The 22,668-nt window shown below is 30.6% G+C and overlaps 1 protein-coding gene across 1 annotated transcript in view; it reads left to right on the top strand.

Annotated features, from left to right (window-relative positions):
- Positions 1 to 802: 802 nt before the first annotated feature.
- LOC129972602 (protein phosphatase 1 regulatory subunit 16A-like) overlaps positions 803 to 22,668 on the top strand; it is a 107,308-nt gene continuing 85,442 nt past the window's right edge. Inside the window, exon 1 of the mRNA XM_056086800.1 lies at positions 803 to 1,023. The gene's annotated coding sequence lies outside the window, so the exon portion shown is untranslated. The remainder of the gene's footprint in view (positions 1,024 to 22,668) is intronic.

The following is a 22,668-nucleotide window of genomic DNA, read 5'->3' on the forward strand; positions in this document are numbered from 1 at the left end:
CAATAACGAAATTCAAATAAATAAATATTTTGTATTGAAATATTATATGTTTTTCTCTCAATATTTTCACTTTTGATAAGTAACAAAATTAAAAAGTTGAGATTCTGTTTCAAAATGGGAAGTTACACAATTTACACATGGAAGTTACTCATGGGCACACAGTTTTCAAGTTTTGTTAATAAATTTGATTGTATATAAGAATTATTCTATATCCTGGTGATAGTAATATTATAAGCAAATTTCATATTTATTAGATTTGTTAATAATTAGAATTTTAAACCAACGCAATATTATTCTTTAAAATGTATCAGATAAAATAGCTTTAAAATTTAAATTTGAACCTAAAATATTAATTAAAAATCGATTAATGTAAAATAAGTATTTAAATAAAACTGATCTATTAAATAACTTTTTCTTCATGTAAAATATATAAATATAATATTTCATTATTCATTAAATTATAAGAATGCAAATAATACTAATAAGTCCAGTTTAAAATTGAATAATAATTATAAAAATTAAATACTTCTTTCTTTTTTCTGAAAAGACAAAAATGCATTTCTTGATTTTTTTTTTAGTGTTGGTAATAGACATAATTTTAAATAGTAGAAATAGTTCAATTTTATACTCGACGATTTATTAAAATAAATCACTGTATTGTTCTGATGCGAAATAAATACGACGGTGGAAACCTGTTGATATAACGCGCAGTTTGGCGACGAAAAAGTTTCTGAATTCCATTAACCCTAAAATGATGAGACAGCGTCGATTTGACAACCAGCGAATGACGGCAAAACGCGGGCTGTACGTTGAAGACTGTAGATCAACATTTGATGTTTCGAACTTGATCTGATATTTTGATGTTTGTATTGGTATTCGAAGTATCGTGGAAAATTAGAATGGAGTAGACTCCGTAAAGAGATTGATGTTCTTGTGTTTTAAAAGGTATTGGGATTTGTGTTCAACTCAGAGCCAGATTCGACAACTATAGTGATTTTCTTAAGTAACGGATTTCTTTCTTGGGTAAGTTTGTATATTGGTTTTTCTTTGGATTTATTTTCGTTTCGTACCACCAAATGTTATGGAATAAAATACAGAAATTTTAAATAGTTTTCTCCAGAAAAAAAAAAAAGTGCTATGTTTTTATTTTTTGTTATTTAAATGTTTTGTTATCGGACTATCACAAATATCAAAATATTTCTGCTTTATAGATGTTTAAGATTTATTTGCCATTCAAGGTAAATAAATTTCTATGAATTTTAAACAGTTTTCTCTAGAGGAAATAAAATTTAAAAAAACGGGCTATGTTTACACTTTATTCTTTTTTTTAAAAAAAATTCTGTGTTATTAAAATATTTATATGTCTTATTATCAGACTGTCACAAGTATTGAAATATTTCTGCATTATAGATGTTTAAGATGTATTTACCATTAGTATCTTGGATATCATTCCATATCAAAGGAAATAACAGGGGAGCGGGGGGGAACGATTATTAAATGCCACAAATAATCAGTGAGTAATTAAAGATAACTAACTTAGTGATATTGCACGAGTTTTCTGAGCATCTGCTTTTTTGTCAATTGTTCTTATCATTTCGGATGATACTGCATGTTTCTCTTTGATAAAGAATTTATATTTGTTTTCATTTTTGCTTAATTAGTAAATTATTTCCATAAATAATTTATGATGAAATTTTTGATATAATACCGAAACGAATGTTTGCACACTTTAGATACATTTAGGAATAAACTTCAGATATATTTAACTTCACAAAAATTTGTTGAAAATATTAATATAGCGTGTTTCAAAGCATCAAAATCAATTCTCAAAATTTTATATTTGATTTATAAGTTAAAAATTTATCAAATAATTCATCAGATTATCAAGAATTTGGGATTGGGATATAAAAAGGTAGTTTTTCTTTCCTTTCTTTTTAATATTTTGATTCCAAATGTATTTTTAAAAAAGTCGTTCTGCTTGGAATTTAGTTTGTGGAATATTCACTAGCTATTTTATAAGGAAGTCAAGGTAGAAATATGGTTTGTTTATTTGTGAAAAATTTTCTTGAAAACGTTGTATTTGTTCTTGAACATTCTCAAAAAAATAATCAAACTTTTTTTTGTAACATAGTTTTCATAATAGTTGGAATTAAAAGATAAATTTCATATTATTATCATTAGTTTATAATCCAAAATTTTATATTTTTTGAAAATAGAGATATTAAAAAATGTTGTCATTGTTTTTTTGTGCTGAATTATTAAAAAAATTCCAAGTGCTTTCCGCCACACAAGTTCTACCACTTCGAATCTATATTCATTAAAAAATAATTTTGATATCGAATTTTATTATCTATTTATTTACTACTATTTCTGAACTATTTTTTATTCTTGGTATTTAAAATTTGTTCTAAATTTTATACAGCGAGCGGTTTTTTTTTTTTTTCGTTTGCAGAATCAGTTTTTTTTTAATTATTATTTTCTTTTTTAAATAAGACAAACGATTTTTTGAAAAGAAGTTAAGACATCACAAAAAGAAGCTGAGATCTGAATTGCGGTTAAACGAAGTGCTCTATGAATAGTTCTTCGCTCAGCGAGGGACTTTTTAGTGATTGAGGCGTTTTAACCCCTGCGTTGCTGATCAGGTTATATTCATCGCTTCACGAATTAATTAGGACATGTTAAATTTATATCCTAAATTTAAATAAAGAACTAATATTATTCTCAGTTAAAAGGGAATAACGTAAGTAATTACTACATTTAGACTGTTCTAATTTTTGCCAGATGATTTCATCTATTTTCCATTCAAATTAAAATTAAAAATTATAAAACTGCAGCGAACCATTTATTTTCATCAACAATATAATCTTGCCATCTGCTATGCTGATAGAAAACCATAACCCTTATTTTTGAAGCCCCAATTTTTAAATCGTGCATTCGATTTGTTTTTGTGTGTTTGTGCGTTTAAAATAGTTATTTAATTAATCAGTTAAAATATTTTGTACATCAGGGTTGAGAAGTATTTTGAAAATAGATAGTATATTTCGTCGTTGTCAATAGCTAAAGTATCAAAAGTAATCCTAACTAATTAGATAATTTTTCTTCCAAAAAAGTGAATTAATATGGATATAATTTTAGTTCTTTACTGAATGTTTGATGAATGTGAATTAAATGTGTATGCATACTTCACCAGAAAGTCAGAATGAATTTTAAATTTGCTTTATATTAAGTGCAAATGAACCGATTGATTGAATATTATGGCCAGAAAGTTGCCCGTTTAAATCAATCCGCAATTCATCTAACCGAATCAAATTCGTTATTATTTATTATGTTCTTTGACTGTTAAAATTTCTGCATAATTCAAATTTCACTGTTTATAATCTTGTATATAATTCTTTAGTTAAAAAATGAATTGCTATCAAACCTTTGTTTAGAAGCAAACTATTAATTGATCAAACCATTATTGGTCTTCCAGAAATAGATCTATTGTATATTCTTGCTGTGAAATATCAGCCAATTTTTTTTTATTGTCATATTGAATCAAAAATTTAAAAAAATTATCATTTGTCGATACAGATATTAGCGATAAAATTTGGGAACTATCAAAATTCGTTTTTTGAAAAAATTTACTTATTAATTGGTCATTTTTATGAACTAAATATAATTTAGAATGTTAGTATTGTGTTGAATCGAATTATTTGGATTTTAAAATATAGAATTGAAATGGAAATGTGCTTTTTAGATGTAAGCGTAAAATCAAACTGTGTCTACACTTTGTCCGTTTTGAGAGTATTTTATGAAAACAAAACTGATTTTTTTTTATTTATTAAACTTATTATTTATGTCCATTTTTATTTATTAAAAACTCTTTTCGTGTAAAAATTAATATCATTTTTTAAAAAAAGTATATTGATTACTAATCTATTTGCAATTTGCAGCATGACGAATGCGTATCCGAATTAATTGCCCAACAAAATATTTTTGTGTCTTTTTTTCGTTTTTTTTTTTTTTTGTTTTTTTTAACCAATTTGTGGGGAAAGGGGGAATTTTTCTGGACACCTTAAATCACTGAAGTCTTTTTTCTTGTTTCTTTTGACTCAAGTATAACCAATTTGATTCATAGGGCTTGAAAAATTTTTGTTGAAGACGAGACGAAAAATTCTATACGAATGGGAATTCTTCAATTAACTGTAGATAGTTTAAATCTTTGACTACTCATCTGCATCCATGACTACTTATTTTTGGTACAATACGGATAGATTTGTTTTATAGTACAATTTAAAAACTTTTTTTGACTTTTATATTTTTGTCGAACCTTAGATATAATGAAAAGAGTTCTTTAAGGTTAAGCTTCTTACCCCCCCCCCTCCATTCGCGCCCTTCTTTTATGGTCTCATCCTTGTAGGAAGAATATTTAAGTAGAAAAACAAAATTTCAAAGTTAAAAATTAGTTCATTTTAAACGAAAGGAAATTTGAATTTGATTAAATCATAATTTTGGAATGGCATGTTTCAAATGAAGACGAAAGTGTAAATTGTTCTTAACCGTCTACCGCCAGCAACGAATTCAACAAAAGCGTCCGACATGGTGCATCGTTTTACAATTTTTTTTTTTTTTTGAAATTTTGATTGTTAAAAATACCTACATATTGATAAGAGGATGTAGATTAATTTTTCAGGGAAATTCAACTTAAAACAATTATATATAAATATTTATTTTTCGGAGCAATAAACAATCTCTTGTATTAGGTGAATAATTATGCATCGAATTACTTTTCCGAATGAAAAGGGTTAATATGTAGTCAGACCGAAAGAAAATGTATTCTCTATAAGTTTATTATATTTGGAAAAACATAATCTATCTGAACATTTTATATATGTCTATAAAGATGTTAATTGAAATTCTGACCTCTAGTTCGAAACATCATAGTATGCTATTTTAGCTTAATTGGTTTATATTGACTGACGCAACCTCTGGGAAAACATGTATAATGATTTTTGTTTATTTGTACTTAATTTTCAAATGTATTTCATGATTATTCCAATAACACCCCTCCATCCACCCTCCAACCAAGCAGCCGAAACCTCTGCCTCCCTAACCGCATTCAGTGAAGACCCAGTCAAAATTGCAACCTTTTAGTCCATGGCATGCCACTACTGACTAATTATTCGTAACGAAGAAGGGTTTTGGTGTGTCACCGCTTTATTGGCTTAATGTGATAGTGAATGCCTGACTTAATATAACTTTCTTCATGTTGGTATTAAAAATAAACAAAATAGGTCCTATTAGTCTGACCTTATTCTAAATATAGTAAAAGTTGTATAGGAAAATTCTTAAAATTATTTTTTAAAGAAATCTTATTCATTTTCTGTTTTAGTATGACTCGTGTACTATTAAGCAGAAAATGCAATGTATTTTTAACCTCAAATAGCCGAAAATATAAAACTATATCCTTTAAGTTTATGCGTCACTTAATCCGTATACGCGTATATAGTTTATAGATGGGGAAAAAGAATTCGCTTACTTCTTTAAAAATTACCTTTTCTATTGAATTAAAAAAATATTTAAATATTCCTTTGTTTATGATAAACTGTTTTTTTATTCGTAAAAACTTTCTATTAAATTACCTTCCCTATTGAACTTAAAAAAATTTATTGAATATTCCCTTGTTTATAATGAGTTATTTATTTTATTCGTAAAACCTTTCTACTGAATTACTATTCAAATTTCTTTTCCTATTGAACTTAAAATTTTGTTTATTTGACATTTCCTTGTTTATGACGAGCTGTTTATTTTATTCGAAAAATCTGGGACAAATAATCCAATTTTGGTTTTTTTTCTAACTGATCTTGGATTTCCTTTTCTTGTCTCTCCTGTTCACCATTTGTCGATGAACGTTTGATTGAAACATTTAGCTTCAAGTATTGGAATAGCAAGAACCTAGGGAGTAATATAATTTTTTTTCGTCCCAGTCGTTATTAGTGCTTTTGCAAATTGTCATGACATTCAAGACAGGATTTTATGTTTTCATTCCTTTTGCAAAATTGACTTTAAAAAAGTGACACGGCCGTACTAAAGTTTTGCCATTAGTGACCGGATTGTCTATATCTTCTCTCCCACGTCATTACGTCAGTAGGCCCTAGATTCGATTTCTATTTGAGGTAATTTTGAATGGTATATCAAAATATTAACCCGGTTATTTTAGTTTTGATAATTAGATATGTATTTCGTTGGCATGTTTGAATTAAAATCTTATTTTAGCTCAGAGGATCTGGAATCTAAATTTCGTAAATCAGCGGATGTGTCCCCACCCCTCAGAATCTTTATCGAATACTCTCTAATAAAAATTTATTCCCACCTCCCCACCACCCACATTATATTTTGGACTTTGGCCAAGGGCATCAACATCACAAATACAGATTTTTATGTTAAGTCTCGCACACGAGTGTTTTCTCTTCGTAATATAACGAAAATCGAGCATGCATTTTGGACGCCTTTCTATCAGGCCGAATTAAACCAAAATGTAACACACATCTATTTTATTAACAAGATAACATGTCAGAATTTTATTAATCTAAATCATTGCGTTTTTTAACTATCCCGTTCATATGTAAATGGAAATACGGTCCGACGGATGGTCAATACCATGTCGCTTTTGGTTCAAAATTTGACGCAGATCTAAACTTCAGATCTATGCAGCAAATTTCATCTATCTAGCTCGTGACGTTTTATAGGAATTGTGTTCACCAGACAATACACAGTTCCACTAAATGGATTTTTTTCAAAATTTGATAGGAATCCGATTTTGGTGTGAAGATTACAAACCATATTTCAAGAATATAGCTTAATGTGTTCTTGACTTATTATGTTCACGGACAGACTAGTATGATTCCCAACAAAGGCTTTTCTGATTCTTGGAGATCTGAAATGTGGAGATTCGTAAAAATCTTGGGTTAGAATTTTTTGACGATTTCAATATTTCCTTTGTGTGTACTTCATATATAAAAAGTTAATAAAAAGAAAATAAAAAGTTAGCATATTTGATATTACTATATGTGATATTACAATACTATTAGCATATTACTATATGTGTGCGATTAGTCTTAAAATATTTTACGTTAATGTACATTCCAAGCATAAGATAATGCGCAAAATTAAGTATCCGATTTCATGAAATATGTAGAAAATAATTGGTGTTTGTGTAAATAGTCACATTATCAGCAAAAAATCGATAGATTTTTCGCTGATAATTGTTTATGCCATTTAAAATTCAGGTCAATTCTAATTTTCTCTTGATTCATTTCAAAGAATTTTGAACTGGATGATCCACACTGATTTTTTGCACTTTTTCATCTGTGAGTAATAACTTTATAACTTATAAAAATTAGGTTTGATATATTTCCAAAAGTAAATACTCAAAATGTTTTTCTTTTTAATAAAATAGTATTATAAAATGAATTTTTTTTTTAAATTTTTATTTCATTTTAAATTCTTTTTACAAAATTCGGCGGAAAAACTGAATTCGAACCTCTTCAATGGCATTTAGGTTTCTTCAGTGCAGTTATATTCACAGTGAAATCAATTTCAAGTGTTTCTGGCAAAAGAATTTGAAAACTCTTTGCATTTCATACAACTTAAATTAAAGAAATAATAATTTTTTCCCCGTTTTTGAAAGTATATACCCGTTATGTTTGTGCGTCATACATATCTCATATTACAGCCTTTTTTAAATTTCTAATCTAAAATTTATTCATTCAAAGGTGTTATAATTCGATAGAAAAATTACACGTATTTCATAAATATCTCAAGTGCTCCACGAATTTTTGGTTGAATCAACTGGATAGCACATTTCCTAAACGGAAAGTGTCGTCCAAGTGGATAATATAGAAAACAAAACGATTTTGAGAAAATTTTAAAACTTTTTCCCGTCAAGGAAAAGTCATAATTACAAATATACTTTCTCCCCGACTTATGACTATCGTTGCGTATGACCCCAAACGATAAATTTCAAAATAAAATTGTAGGTTTTATTTTTTTTTATAGTTCATGCAAGATTACATAACATGCATTTTTTTTAACATTATGTACAGTAATTTAACGCACATAAATTGAATTTTTGTATTTTGAGTGCAATTTTTATAACTGGCTTGTGTGAAAATATAAGAACTTAAGACTAACTGTCGTATGTTGTAAACCTTTGGGGATTTCTAACCAGCAGATTTCAAATTAAATGAATGGAATAACCTTTAATATGTAGCTGTAATGAGTGATTTTTTGCTAATGCAGTAAATACATGGAATATTTTATTATTAGGCGGTATTTCAAGAACATGCAGATCTTCCTCGATTTATGACTGAACTCTATTTCAGCTGAAAGATTGTCTAGTTTGTTTTCAATACTATTTTACATGACCACTCACGCACACACTCATAATTTTAAGTTGTATTTTTTGCTTATAATACATGCAATCGAATATGTATTAAGTATTGTTCATTTTAGGTAATAATTAAACATACATAGATTGAATTTTTGTGTTTTATACACATATTTTTATAACCCGCTGAAATGAAAATGTAAATTAGTCCACCTCTCAGTTAAGTCGAAGAGACCCAAAGCTCAAATTTAATAAACTGAATAACCTACTTATGTTAAGTTATAAAGAGTTGCACTTGGCTTACGACCGCAAAGTCACTAATCGGGTTTATAATTTTCAACACAATTTACGTGTCAATGGATTATAAAAATTTTACATGAAATTCAAAAATCCATTCTCTGTACGCTTAATTATTTTTGTTGTTGTTAAAAATACATAATATATTATAAACTCTATTATATTTGCTGTAAACAATATTTTGCATACTGTATTGTAAACAAAAATACAGTTTGAAATTACGTTTTATTTTTAAATTAAACGTAATATTACATTTTTTGTGGTCTAAGTGCGGTCAGTCGTTATCTTAATTAACATGAAGACATATCTTAATTAACATGATCATAATAAAAATCGCGATTTAACGGAACTCTTTTGATGCAATTATTTCGTTAAATCGCGGTTTTTCTGTGCTCACAAATAACAAGAATTAACGGAATGTTGTATTTTGTATATTTATAAAATACGTGAAACGTGGTGGGTCACTAGTTCATAGACAGCCCTGAGATATATTGTGCGCGTTGCCCACCGGGGCCAAACGATGAGACTACCCTTTTGGCACTGGAATGCGTCGGGCCCTGCCTTGGGGGGTACCGGTCTCCTCTCTTTGACCTCACCTGTCCGGCATTCCACTCGTCAGACCTGTTCCACCCTCCCTCCCCGCTTTTCCGCCCTTCCGAGAAAAGCGCCCTTGGAAAATGGAAGTTCTCCTCTCTCCCACGCCAGACACAACGAAAGATGATCGCCTTTTGTGTACTCTCGCCCTTCGTCAGGTGCTTGCTTTTCATACAACCGTTTTCGTTTTTTTTTTTTTTTTTTTCTCTTCTTCCATGTGGGGATCTGGTTGATAACGACGTTTGGTTAATGAAAATGTTTAAAAGACGCTCGTTCTCGGCACGTCTTTTTTACCATCTGTCAGGGCGTTACTTCATAACTATAGCTGCAACCGACCAGCTTTTGGCAATATGTAGGTAAATGAAGACCACCTGTATGCATGTTTTTCGTTAATAATAACAAGCTTTATTATTATGTTTGTTTTTTAAATAGTAATAAAAACAAATGCAATAATAACGATTTTGCATTTGTATATTAAGTATCCAGTAATAATGAACAACAACAAAGAAAAAAATAAGTAACATTTGAGTTAGCATGTAAGTTGATTTGTGGACTATTTGCTTATCTTGAAAATGTTTAAAAGATTCTCGTTCTCGCACATTTTTTTTTTTTTTTTTACCATCTGTCAGGGCTTTACTTGCTATCGGTAGCTACAATCGACCAGCTTTTGGCGGTATGTAAATAAATGAAGACCACCTGCATATTTTCTTTAATAATAACAACATTATTATTACGCTTGTTTTCTTTAATAATAATAAAAACATAAAACCAATAAAATAATAACATAATTGTATTCGTTTTAAAATATCCAGTAATAATGAACAACAACACAGTAAAAAGGAGGTAGCATTTGAGTTAGCATGCATGTTGATTTGCGTGTTATTTACTTATCTTGAAAAATCGTAAAAAAAAAAATCATTTTTTTAAATAATAAGTTATCAAATTTTAAGAACAGAAATCTTCTCTTTATTCATCATAACTTAATGTTTATGCTCCTTACAGTAAATAAAAATTGCACTGAAATATTTATTGTGAATTAGTATATTTTTTCCGGTAGTATTGTGAATTATCTGCTACGTTTCATAAGTTAGCGAGTCATTTGAGTTTACTTCATTGTTAAATGCAAACATCCCCTAATTTCATCTGTCCTTTCACCCCTATTTTGACGAATTACACTCATCCTAACGAATGCGTAAAGAGCGGAAGGTTTAGCTTCCATTGGTAAACAATATCCAGTAATGATGTACAACAACATAGAAAAAAAAGGATGTAGCATTTGAGTTACCATGTATGTTGAATTTGCGTATTATTTGCTTATTTTGAAAAATCGAAATATATTCACTTTGAATAATCAAAAATATATTATAGCAGCTAGCATTTTATATATTTTACGTATACCAATAATTTGAAAAAAAAAAAAAAAAAAAATCTGTTGTTGTTTCTAACGGCACTTGCTATGGACAAGCTCGCTGATAAACTCAGCGATTTTAAGCCAAGGGAGCGTCTCTTGTTTTAGTAGCGCCAACTAGGGCCAAGAGTACGTCTTAGCTACTCACGCATCACATTCGCTTGCACAACCCCTTTTTACAGGGGAGCACATTCACACATCTGAAGAAGAACAGATGAAGAACAACCAGGACTCGAACCCAGGACGCCCTGATCACGGGAAGACACGCTACCCCTAAGCCAGGAGCCGGCAAAAAAAAAAAAAAAAAAAAAAAAAATAATAATTTTTTTTAGGATTAAATATTTATTCTAGAAGTAATTGTCCAAGATTTAGTGAAAGCTTTTGTTATGATATTAATGCGAACGTATGTATGTAGCTAATCTTAATGTAAATAAAAATTGTGGACAATGTATATATGTTCCACATCTCTTTCTAAACAACTGGTCTGACTTTAACCAAACTTAGAACACTTAATTACTTAGGCCGGAAAAAAAAAAAAAAAAAAAAAAATACCGACAGTTTATCAGTGTGCAAAAGCTAATTAAATATTCAGTTAGAAATTAATTGGAATTTTGCCATTTCTCTGCAGTAATTTCGGTGCAAGTTATTTTGCAAGACTTATTTTAACACCATCTTAAAATTCAAAATTTTACCTCTTCACTGGCATACGATTCCTTTCTGTGCAATTTGTTCTTTAATCTTTATTATAAAATATAAGAAATACGATTTTTTATTACAGTGACAGTAAGATTTTGTTGTATTTTACTAGCATTTTTGAAATGCCTTTTTCATATCTATTGAATTTTTTTATTGGTCTAAAATAGTTATTTAACTACGCCTAAAAGAAAAAAGAGTAAAAACTGATATACCCTTCATTTTCAAACGATTATAAGATTCAGGAGAGTTGATCAGGTTTTTGATGTATAGTAAAAAGTATTGTGTGTATTATAATAATTTATATAAAATTAGTTTTTTCATTAAATATATTATACATGAAAATATTTTAATTCGGAGCAACGTCAGGTTACGAATTCTAATTTTTCTCTTGTAAAATCTACAAATTTTGCCCGATCTTAATATAATTGGGCACGTGTTCTACAAGATCACATACCAAATTTCCTTTTTTTTTTTTTTTTTTTAAGTCATTGTGTTTTTATTTGTGCAGAAGTACCGACCGACAAAAAATCAGTTATTTAAGCAGATTCAGTTCAAACTTTCATAATATAAAAAATGTAGGATTTTAAATGTTAAATATGCGTGCTAAATTTTATTTATCTAGGTATTCTTTTACGTTTTGTTGTAATCGAGTTCACTTTAGACAGCTAGATAGACAGATTTTCCTCGAATACATTTTGTCCAAAATTTGGTGCATATCTACAAATGTGGTATAAAGTCTAAGATTTCATTTGTATAACTCAAAATGTTTTTAAATTATCATGCTTACAGACAGACAGACAGACAGGCAGAATTTCAAAAATATGTTTTTCATATTCGAAGAAATCTGAAACATGGAGATCTCCAAATCTCGAAATTTTTGGCGATTATAATGCTTTCTCTTTGTATTCTTCGTATTCGAGAAAGAGAGAAAAGAAAAAAAATCGCGTGTTTATCAGCGCGATTTTGTGAGTACCATTGCGTTGAAAGCTGCTTATTCTTGCGTCTTATTTTTTCTTTTTTTATCATCTTTCATGGTTTCTCGTATACAGCAGATTAATGAACTGTACCTTTTTTGTTTTTTTAAACATTTATAAACATATATAGTTTGTAAAATTTTATCTTAATTCAAAAAATTACATTAAAATTTTGACGAACACTTGTTTGAAATCGGAATTTGTTTTATTTATCGTTAATTGAGGGTTACTATTCTGTTTTTCTCTTTTATGAGTATAGAAAACTGAGATATAGTAGTTGTCGAAAATTCGACTTCAAGATTTGATGAATCTCTAATGTTCATTAATGGTTCGTTTTGCTTTTTCGATACCTAATGTTGGGATCGAAATAAAATATTTCAGAAAAACTTTACTGTACGATAGAAAATCTAGAACAACAAAGAAAGAGAGGTAAACAATGACAATAACTATCCTGATTTGCTTTGTTAAAAATAAACACACACATAGAAAATATATATATTTTCATATAACTCCAATTGTTTTCCTGTGAATTACTTCGATCTCTAATAGATGAGAATTAAATTACCCGGAAGGTAGTAATCTGGGGCGTCAGTAATTGGGATCAATTAATCAAGATATGTTTGCAAGAGCGAAACCTAAATGAAGGAAATTGAAGGAGCATGGACAGTAGAAAAGATTTGATTGATATGAAATGAAACTGACATTTTTTGGCAAATAAAAACAGCTAATAAATGCATAAATGTCTTAATTTATATATCCGAGTTAATATAGTTGCCATAATACTAAGAGAAGAAAGTGTTTCATTTGTAAATTAGAAATCCTTCTTCTTATGATATGTTATTTGTAAGGCAATTGCGGTAGAACTCCGTCTCTCCAAAGTAATTGGGAACCAGGTTGGATCCGGATAATTGGAGAGTTGAATGAAAGAGAAGAAATTTGCTTGCAATGAATTAATAATTTCAAAAACAAGTTTGTTCACAATGGGTAATCCAATTCACCAGTTAATCCTTTTCTAGTAATCCGGCATTTTCAGAAGGGTGGTTGGGAAATTAATTCTGTGCATATGGATGTCATTGAGCAAGTATCGGCGTAAATGATTGGCTGCTACTCATAATTTTTGTTTATATTTTATAATATTTACTATATATTGCATATTTGTTCATATAATTTGTACATTTTTTATCATTAAAAATATAATTGATAGTTTTTTATGATCTGATATTTACCGAATTATTTTAGATTGCCCTAAAAATACATTGTTTAAACATATCAGTTCAAGTCAGTTGTTTCACTTTCCTTACTCGTTTTTACTCGGAAAACTTTTTTTTTTTTTTTTGCAGATACCCTCCCCCCCCCCCCTTTTCTCAAAGTAATCAAGATAACCAGAGTTTCGATAATCGGAATTCTACTGTTATTCGATGCAGTCAAACTCATCTCAACTTGTTTTCAACGATGTTTTTGTGCGATCTCAAACTTGATTTTGTGCGATTAATTTTTCGCACAAAATCAAGTTTGATAACTGAAATGCCACAATTTGTATAATTTAACGAAAATTAATTGTACGCTTATTATTAATGATCTTACAACAGTTTTAGAATGTTTATTATAATTGTGTTCTTTGATAATTTTCATAGCCCAAGATTACCGTAATTACCTTAATATTACAATAAAATTCGTTTTCAAGTTGACGGTTTTTAAAATAACTGTAATTCAATGTTGCTTTTAAAGTTAATTTTCAAGTAACAAATCTTAGTTCCTCCGCAGTTTTAAATGGAAATTTATATCAAAAAATAAATTTAATTACTTGAAATACTATGTTCGATGGTAACGTTCTTGTAAGCCGTTGGTATTTACTTTAGTAAAAACAAATTATAAGAAATACCCCTTCCCAAAATGTAAATATCGGAAATGAGCTCAAACTCGATCATAATAAAAATTAGTAATTAAAAAAGAATGAAAAATACTGATTTGCTGTTTCATCGTCACGCCGTAATCGACTATTTCGATTAATTAACTCGAATAACTCGGAGTCTATCTAAAGAATACTTATGATCCCGTCCTGAACATGATGATGTATGCCATCCCGTTTGTAATTCTTGCACTACGAAGTCAAACAAATTGTTCTGGAATATAGAACGTGAAAGTTCATCTAAAATTTGAAGCTTAATTTTTTTCTCATCATATTACTTACTATGTGTACACTTCCAGTACAAGAAAATAATCAGCTGGTTTGGATCCAACCTAAACTTGCTCGTGTACTCTTTAATAAACGTACTTGTGTATTAATTGCTTGCCATTGGCGAGCAATAGTTACGAAAGAGGTTTATTACTGTACGATATTTGTCGGTTAATCAATTGTTGTTGTTGTCGTGTGACTATTTTAAGTCAAGTTTTTCCGCAGTAGCTTCTGTGGATAAAGACTCCTGAGCATCCGAGGGCAGAATTCTAACTTCTAGCTCATATGAAAATGGTACACACACACTCACGCGTCACAACCCTTTTTACGGGGTGGACTTCATTCATGCATTTCATTCACTCATCCACACATCGTAATTTAGACCTGAATCAGAGAACAATCACCTCTGAACCAGTACCTCCAGTGGTATTATTCTCGACATGGAAGACTTTGTGACCACGACAGATTTATACGTGAAACAGCCACCACACAAACGGAGAGTCTTCGACCGGCGGGGTTCGAACTCGCAACATAAGGGATGCAAGTCCAACTCCCTATCAACCAGGCTAACCCGGTCGGTTAATCTCAGAGATATTATTAATACATAAACAACTGAAGAACGAACGGGAATTTTGGACGTCTTTTTCCCCCTATGTTTTAAAACTAGAATTTGACAGAGGATTACAATTGCAGTAAAAATATTACATATAAAATTTTTATATATATTTTTATTTATTGTAGTAAAAATTTTTTTCATATATACAAGTTATGTTTTTTAAGTTAACGCTTTTGTATGTTTATGAAAGTACTGGCTTTAGATTTTAAGTTTCTGTACTACATTTTATCCATCGAACTCTTTACGTTTTGTACTTATCGTGTTCACTTGTTTTAGGACTGCCAGATTTGCTCTCAATGGATTTCATTCAAAATTGGATAGAAATCTAAATCTTGGATAGAAAGACCCTATACCGAATTTCATCTTTCTAGTTCAAAGTGTTTTTGAGCTATGATGTTCATGGATAAACACGTATTGTTTATCAACAAATTCCAGAGCCTTCCGCGCTTTTGCGCAAGCATTAGGATGGATTCAATTCTTCAGAATAGGGGTGAGCGGGAAGATGAAAGAAGATGTTTACATTTAACAGTAAAATAAACTAGGATTGCTCGGGTACTAAATTGAAATAAAATTACACGGTCTGAAACGACTCGATACTCACAAACACGTGAAAAAAAGTTGAACGAAAAAGTATTTAATGAAGCGGAAATCAAGGTCAAAGAATGACGAAGGATTTCGGAAATTTGCTTATCTTTCCGCATCTCACCCCTTAATGAGATAGGATCGTCGAAAAGTGATCGTCTCAGAACACTAAAAAGAACAATAATTCCAAGTTTTTTTTGGGGGGGGGAGGGGGGAGGAAGGTCTGAAATATGGAGATTCATCAGAATCTCGAGTTCGATTTTTTTTTCTTTTTTTGTTGATTATAATGCTTTCTTTTTGCATACTTTCGTGCAGGAGGAAATAAAAATTGATTGAACTTTGCTCTATGATTGAAAAATATAAATCCCCCAAATTCTTCATCAAATAGACGCAGTTCTCACGCAGTTTATTTACTTATTTTCGTTTCTACCCGTAGAACTAAAATTGTTTTGGCTCTTTTTCCCTCATTTTTCTCCCTCTCCCGCTGTTCTCTCGTAATATTTTCCCGCATGTCGAAAAAAAAAAAGTAGGTCGGAAAATCGAAAGAAGCGCCAGGTGGAATTTTTTTTAAAGTAACACACATTTCTACCACCTGACTTACGGAGACAGGGAGGGTAAGAAAAAAATCAGAGCACTTACAGATTTTTTTAAAAACTTTTTTTTTGTATGAATTTCTATTTTTGAAATTCTCAGTAGTACGTTCACATTTTCTATGAAAGTAAGAAAATGAAAAAATGTAAATTAGAGAAATTAATAAAAATCTAACAATGGAAAATTACAAGAATAGATGGGGAAAATTTGTGGTTTTTCTTGCGCGTATTTACGGAAAAATCGTCATGGGAGAGCAGTTGTGGGAACTTAATTTCTCATCTTACTCGCAAACCGTTCATTTCATAATTTGGTTTGTAAATTGAGATGTTGTAGATATTTTAAAACCATTCATTTGTATAGCTAAATTTTTATATATATAATATGAATCTTATTTATATCATGAGAATATATGAGCCATATATTCTCATGTATGGTTAAATCTTTATATTTATGAATATATTGTGGAAAGTCTAGTTACTTTCTCGTATACGTAGTATAGAGAAATTAATGTAATCAAAAAATTCGAACTCGACATTTTGATGAATCTCCACGTTGTAGACCTTTCGGATTTCGTAAAACACATTTTTGAGAAATGTTCATCTGTCTGTCTGTGACAAAAATAACTCAAAAACTTTGAACTAGACGGATGAAATTTGGTATACAGGCTTAAAATCAAATTCGTAGATTTCTGCCAAATTTTGTGCAAAATTCTTTCTTAGGAAGTATGTCTGTGCGGTTGATCGAATATAAGTTCACGCCATTACTACAAAATGAAGAGAGCTAGATGGATAAAAATTGGTGAATGAATTAAATATCTATGCTGTAACACTTATCAAAATTTGAGCGAAATCAAATGGGGAGGGGGGGGGGGTCGACCACCTCTTAGTCTGTGCTTTCAGAAACATGTAAAAGCGACAACTCAAAAACGCAATGACTTAAATATATCAAATTTGTTACATGATTTTGCGACTTTCATGTACAATTTTATATCAAATTTCTGTTTCAATCGGATGAGAAGAATGCGCCTGAAATCCATATTCGATATTTAGATACTTTTGATCGCATAACAGGGATTCATCGCCAAAAAACTCGCCAAGGATCACATGATACATTCAGTAAAAATACTAAATTCACGTCAAATGTTAATATTTCGTAACTACTGTACGCCAAAGTCATGCAAGACGTTCACTAAGATAACATTTTTTATTGGAGAGAAAGTTTTTGTGAGACCCCCCTCCCCGGTATTTGAAAATTGTATTATACTCAGTCTATATTTATCAGGTAAGCTATCACTTGAACAACATGCAATTCACTTCTACTTTGTAATTAGATGATAATTTTTCTACTTCAGGTTAAAGATAGCAGAGAAGGGACAATCTAATTAGATATACGATCCGAATGATAAATGTGAATCAAAGCAGGCAACTCGTTAATTCACTACTCAAAATACAACGATTTGTATTTGTATCATTAATATTTTTGCCTTTCTTTATATTCTTGTATTCAAAATATAGGGTGATTATAAATGAGTTTCCTAAATTTGCAGAGGTATTAAAGAATCTTGTTGATCATTATTGAAATTATAAATAACAATTGAAAATCTAAATTTAACAGTTATAGTTGCTGGCCGTAAGCACCTCTAAATATATGAACGATATCAAAGCGATACAATAACTAATCCTATACTCTTTCAGCATCTCGGATGTTATGTTTTGAAACTCGGCAGATATGAATGTCATTAACCCGTTAACTGTTTTTGACGAGTATACTCGTCATGGAAAAAGTTAATATTTTGCGTTGTAACGTGTTTATTGAATGACAATTATTATATTTATAAATAATTTTCATTATATTCATATAATATATATATGTTTATGACAATTTAGATACGCATTTCCCGAAGATGTCGAAATAGTTTACTGGTTAAATTTACCAACGTCAGCTGGTAGCGGGAAGGGGGGGGGGGAAACACCTGCTATTGATGTAACCCCAGAAAAAAAGAATCAAGTGCCATCATATACGCATATCTGCATCGTTCCAGAGCTTCATACCAAGCATGCAGAAAAAATTGTGGGATGAGTTATCGTACTGCTTCGATGTCCTTCGTATTTCTGGAGAGGTTCACATTTAAAAACTTATTTAATTAAAAATTTAAATTAATTAAAACTTTCAGCTCTTCTTTTTGCATTCCAATAATCAACAAAGCAGTACTTTGTTTTGCTTTCTTTTAACAGCCCCACAAAGTTGAGATATTCATTTATAATTGCCCCGTATTAAAAGAGAAAATACAATAGAATTCTGTTTTCGGATATTGAGACCAGATCCTATTTGGATAATGTAATATTCAAAGGGTTGGATAATTACCGAAAAATTTCTTTGTGTGGAAAAAACGGAATTTGTGACGTGTTAATCTCTTTGTATTCGGAAAAGCAATTAGGTGTATAATTATTTACAGAATATATGAACCCATTTTAATGCTCCGAGTCCTGTTGTTGTTGTCTCTAATCTCCATGGTCTGACTTAGTCAGACCAAATCCAAAAATCCGTTGACAAGAAGAAAGTGAAAAACGAGGAAGGAAGAAGAATAAATTTCTCCCCAATGAAATCCTAAACAGTCTAGAATATGTTCAGCAGAGGCCTGATGTTGGCAGCATTTCGGGCAAAGAGGGTAAAATTTTTCACCCTGAGAAAAGAAAAGACATTTAAGGTGGCCACTGGCAAAGCGCGACAGGCAAGTGTTGGTTTTTCTATCACAAGGAAGAATTAAGGACTTTCCCGGCTTATTGGCTCTATACCAATATTCAGATCTTAAACTTCAGATCTTGAAATTCAGGGTATTAAAATCTTGTGGAGAGGTAAGCCTCTAAACATCTTTAACGTCTATCACCCTCCTAACCATAAAAACCTTGCTGCAAATTTTTCCAACTTTATGGATAAGAACTCTATTATTATAGGGGACCTTAATGCTCCGAGTCCTAAAAACTACAATTGTAAGCGTTGAATTTCCGAAAATTTTTTCTACTAATTCTTCCAATTCTGTGGGCACTTTTTTTTAAGAATCTAAATTCAAAAGCATTAATTTGGAATGAGGCATGAAAAGATCCTCCCGAGTGCAAAGGGTTAATGATTACAAAAACAATTCTGTTTACATTTTGTATTAGAATACCACTTCTTAAACGCACATCAATCTGTCAGTTGTTTAATTGTTTTGTTTCTTTGTTATTCAAGAGGATTTTATTTTCGGAAATCTTTCCACTTGGCCTATTTTTGGTGTTTGGCACAGTATGGCCAAAAATGGTTTTTGCGCCATAAAGCAACAATCAACCAACTTTCTATCTCGTTCTTCGAATCTCTTTATTTCGAATTAACTGGGTTCTTCCACATTGCAATCGCCAAAAAATTTGACCTCGAAAGATTTTAATGAATTTCTACGGTTTATTCGTCTGCCCGTGACCAGATCATTTCACAAATCCAATGGGGAATCATGAAATTCAGTATGCAAGATTTCTTTCTTCTTTTTAATGAAATCCTCCGAAAGGAAGTCTTATTTAACAATGTGAGTGCTTGTGGATTATTTTTAAAATATAGCGAACTAGATGGCTGATATTTGACGGTAGTTTTATCCTCAACACTGTAGATGTGTATCAGATTTTGACCGAATCTTTTTTTAAACATTATCCGCTCTAACGGTTTGCTGTCTGTTGGCGCGATCATGATCAAGTAGTAACGGAGTAGTCAATGTGGTAATCCCCCATTGACTACTACGACCCGCCCTGAGTCCCACGGATAAATCTGAATAGCCAGACCGTCGAGACAGCATTGGCAGGAACTGAAGTTGAATCCTAAGGGCTACGGTACAACCCTTAATGTGGAAAGCACGTCCCGTCATCGGTAGAGGGTAGTTGACTTCACACCATTTCTTTACCTACCCGATAACCAATCACCTTGCTGGAAGTTTCTCATTCTGAAATCTGAGGTGCCTCCAATGGGGCCTGTGTAAATTTTGGGTTTAATTCAAAAATGTAACTAGGAAAATTAAATTTGCCATGTGATTTTGATATCAAAAATTGTTAATATGTATCAATATTTTGGACTGAATCAATCGATATCTAAAATGTATATATCCATATTATATACATATACCAAAGTGCCGAGGAGAGAATACTCCTTCTGTTTATAATTGCTTTGAAAAAATGTTGTGGAATAGGACTTTGTATTTGTATTTAACTGAGAATGGAAATTTCAAATTCTATACTGCATCATAATGAACCCTTTGCACTCGAAAAAGTAATTTGATGCATAATTATTCACCTAATACAAAAATTTGTTTATTGCTGTGGAAAATAAATATATATAATTGTTTTAAGTCGAATTTCTTTAAAAAATTAATCTATATCTTTTTACCATTCTGTAGACATTTTTAACACTCAAAATTGAGAAATGAATAAATAAATAAAACGTCAAAATGATACTCCGTTTTGAATGGTGAATGAGAGGCACCATTCGAATGCAAAGGGTTAATTTTTGCTTCCCTAATTTTACGCCAATTCGTTCGCTATAAAACAATTATTTGCTCTTGGAAGTAAAATCAGAAAAGAATTAAAAATTTGTATTTGTTACTTATTTTGCTATGCATTCCTCCCGATATATGTAATTTAAAATTATTCTTACGAACTATTGAAATTAAGTTCCAGAATTAAAATGAATGGACTCGGTAATACGCTGCATAAATTTAGTTTTTTCTAATACATTGCATCGGTGGCATATCAACGAATCAATTTGGCTTCTTGCAGGAAGTAAAATGTCATTAAATCGTAGCGCAGCATGGGACAACGTATAATTAGATTTTAATTAAAAGTGTTTGTGAGAAATGTAAACATTGCAAACGCAGTCGCATGCGCCATACAATGTATTTTAAGTTATATGTTTGAATGACGTTTGCAGTTACGTTTGTCAATTAATTCAATTGGTTGAGTCATACAAGCTTTTAAATATGACAAAAAATAATTTATTACTTTTGTAAAGATACACATTTTAGTATGTTATATTTAAGCAAGCGTGATCTGAATAAACATACCGGATACCAACCGTCTTATGCTTTCATATAGTTGGATTTCTCTCTTTAATTTGAAGGTGCACATTTTCATCATGCCTTTTCATGTGGCGTACCAGTAAACTATTTTCACTGAATTTTATTTAAATATTTGCCTACAATACAAGAGGTTCTCCCGACATGAGAGTTTGATGTTAATTGACTATTTGTTAGGAACAAAGATATTTAAAAAGATCTTAGTCTTGCCAACCTGACAGGAATTTTAAAAGAAACTCCCAACAAGATTCTTTGAACAAATTGATGAAAGTGATAATATCGCAATAAAAGCAATTGAAAACTACGACCCTACATACCAAATATCGTTAGGAGACCTCGCCATCTAATTCATGCTTAAGTCGTCATCATAGTTTTACCACACTGATTGGCTCTAGACCGAATTTGCCGAAAAATACTCATATAAAATCAGTCAACTTTTTTTCCCTCCGAAATATTAGTAATCAGTTACTTTACTAAGTAATTCCTTTATTTTATCTAAGCACAAATACTTACTAAGCAATCTCATTGCCATGCTATTACTCTAATCATCATATCCGGATGTTAAGGACATGATTTAAAGAACTCGGTGACACACCCCTCAAATCGGCTTGCTTGCAAAATCCATTATGTACAGAAAGCAACAACAATAAAATAAATTTAAAAACTCCAATCGAATCAAATTTAAAACATGATCATGCCTTGATGTTTCGGTCTAAAAATTACAATAATCTTGAAACATTATATATAATTTGCTAAATTAAAATTGGGAAATAATCATATTGAAATTTATATATTATATAATTTATATACTATATAATTATATAGTAGACTTCTGAGTATCCGGTCTAATGTGGCGGGAGGGCAGGCTGGATAACAAAAAAGCCGGATAGACCGAAGTTCTATGAACTCAAACTTTACCCACCAACACCAGAAGACAAAGTTTTTGCATCAAAACTCACTGTTACAATACGTATTTTCTCACTTCTTATTGAGTACTAAACCCTCCATTTATCTTAAGCCACGTATAATGTGAACGTGACCCGTAAATCATAGAAGCAATCGCCGGTAACGTGTCGAGTTAAAATGAAATGCTCTGTGCTGGTAATTTATATGTTTATATACTGCACTGCATGCTTCAAGAATTTATTAGAGAAAAAGTAAGTTAAATGATATAAACTGCTCGCATTTTAACATTAATTCTGTAATGCCCAACTTAAATGCAAGAAACATAAAGAATGTTGCCTATACAACGCCTTGTCTTCCTCATTTTATTG

This window comes from Argiope bruennichi, chromosome 6 (genome assembly GCF_947563725.1).
Source record: "Argiope bruennichi chromosome 6, qqArgBrue1.1, whole genome shotgun sequence".
Taxonomy (NCBI): Eukaryota; Metazoa; Arthropoda; class Arachnida; order Araneae; family Araneidae; genus Argiope; species Argiope bruennichi.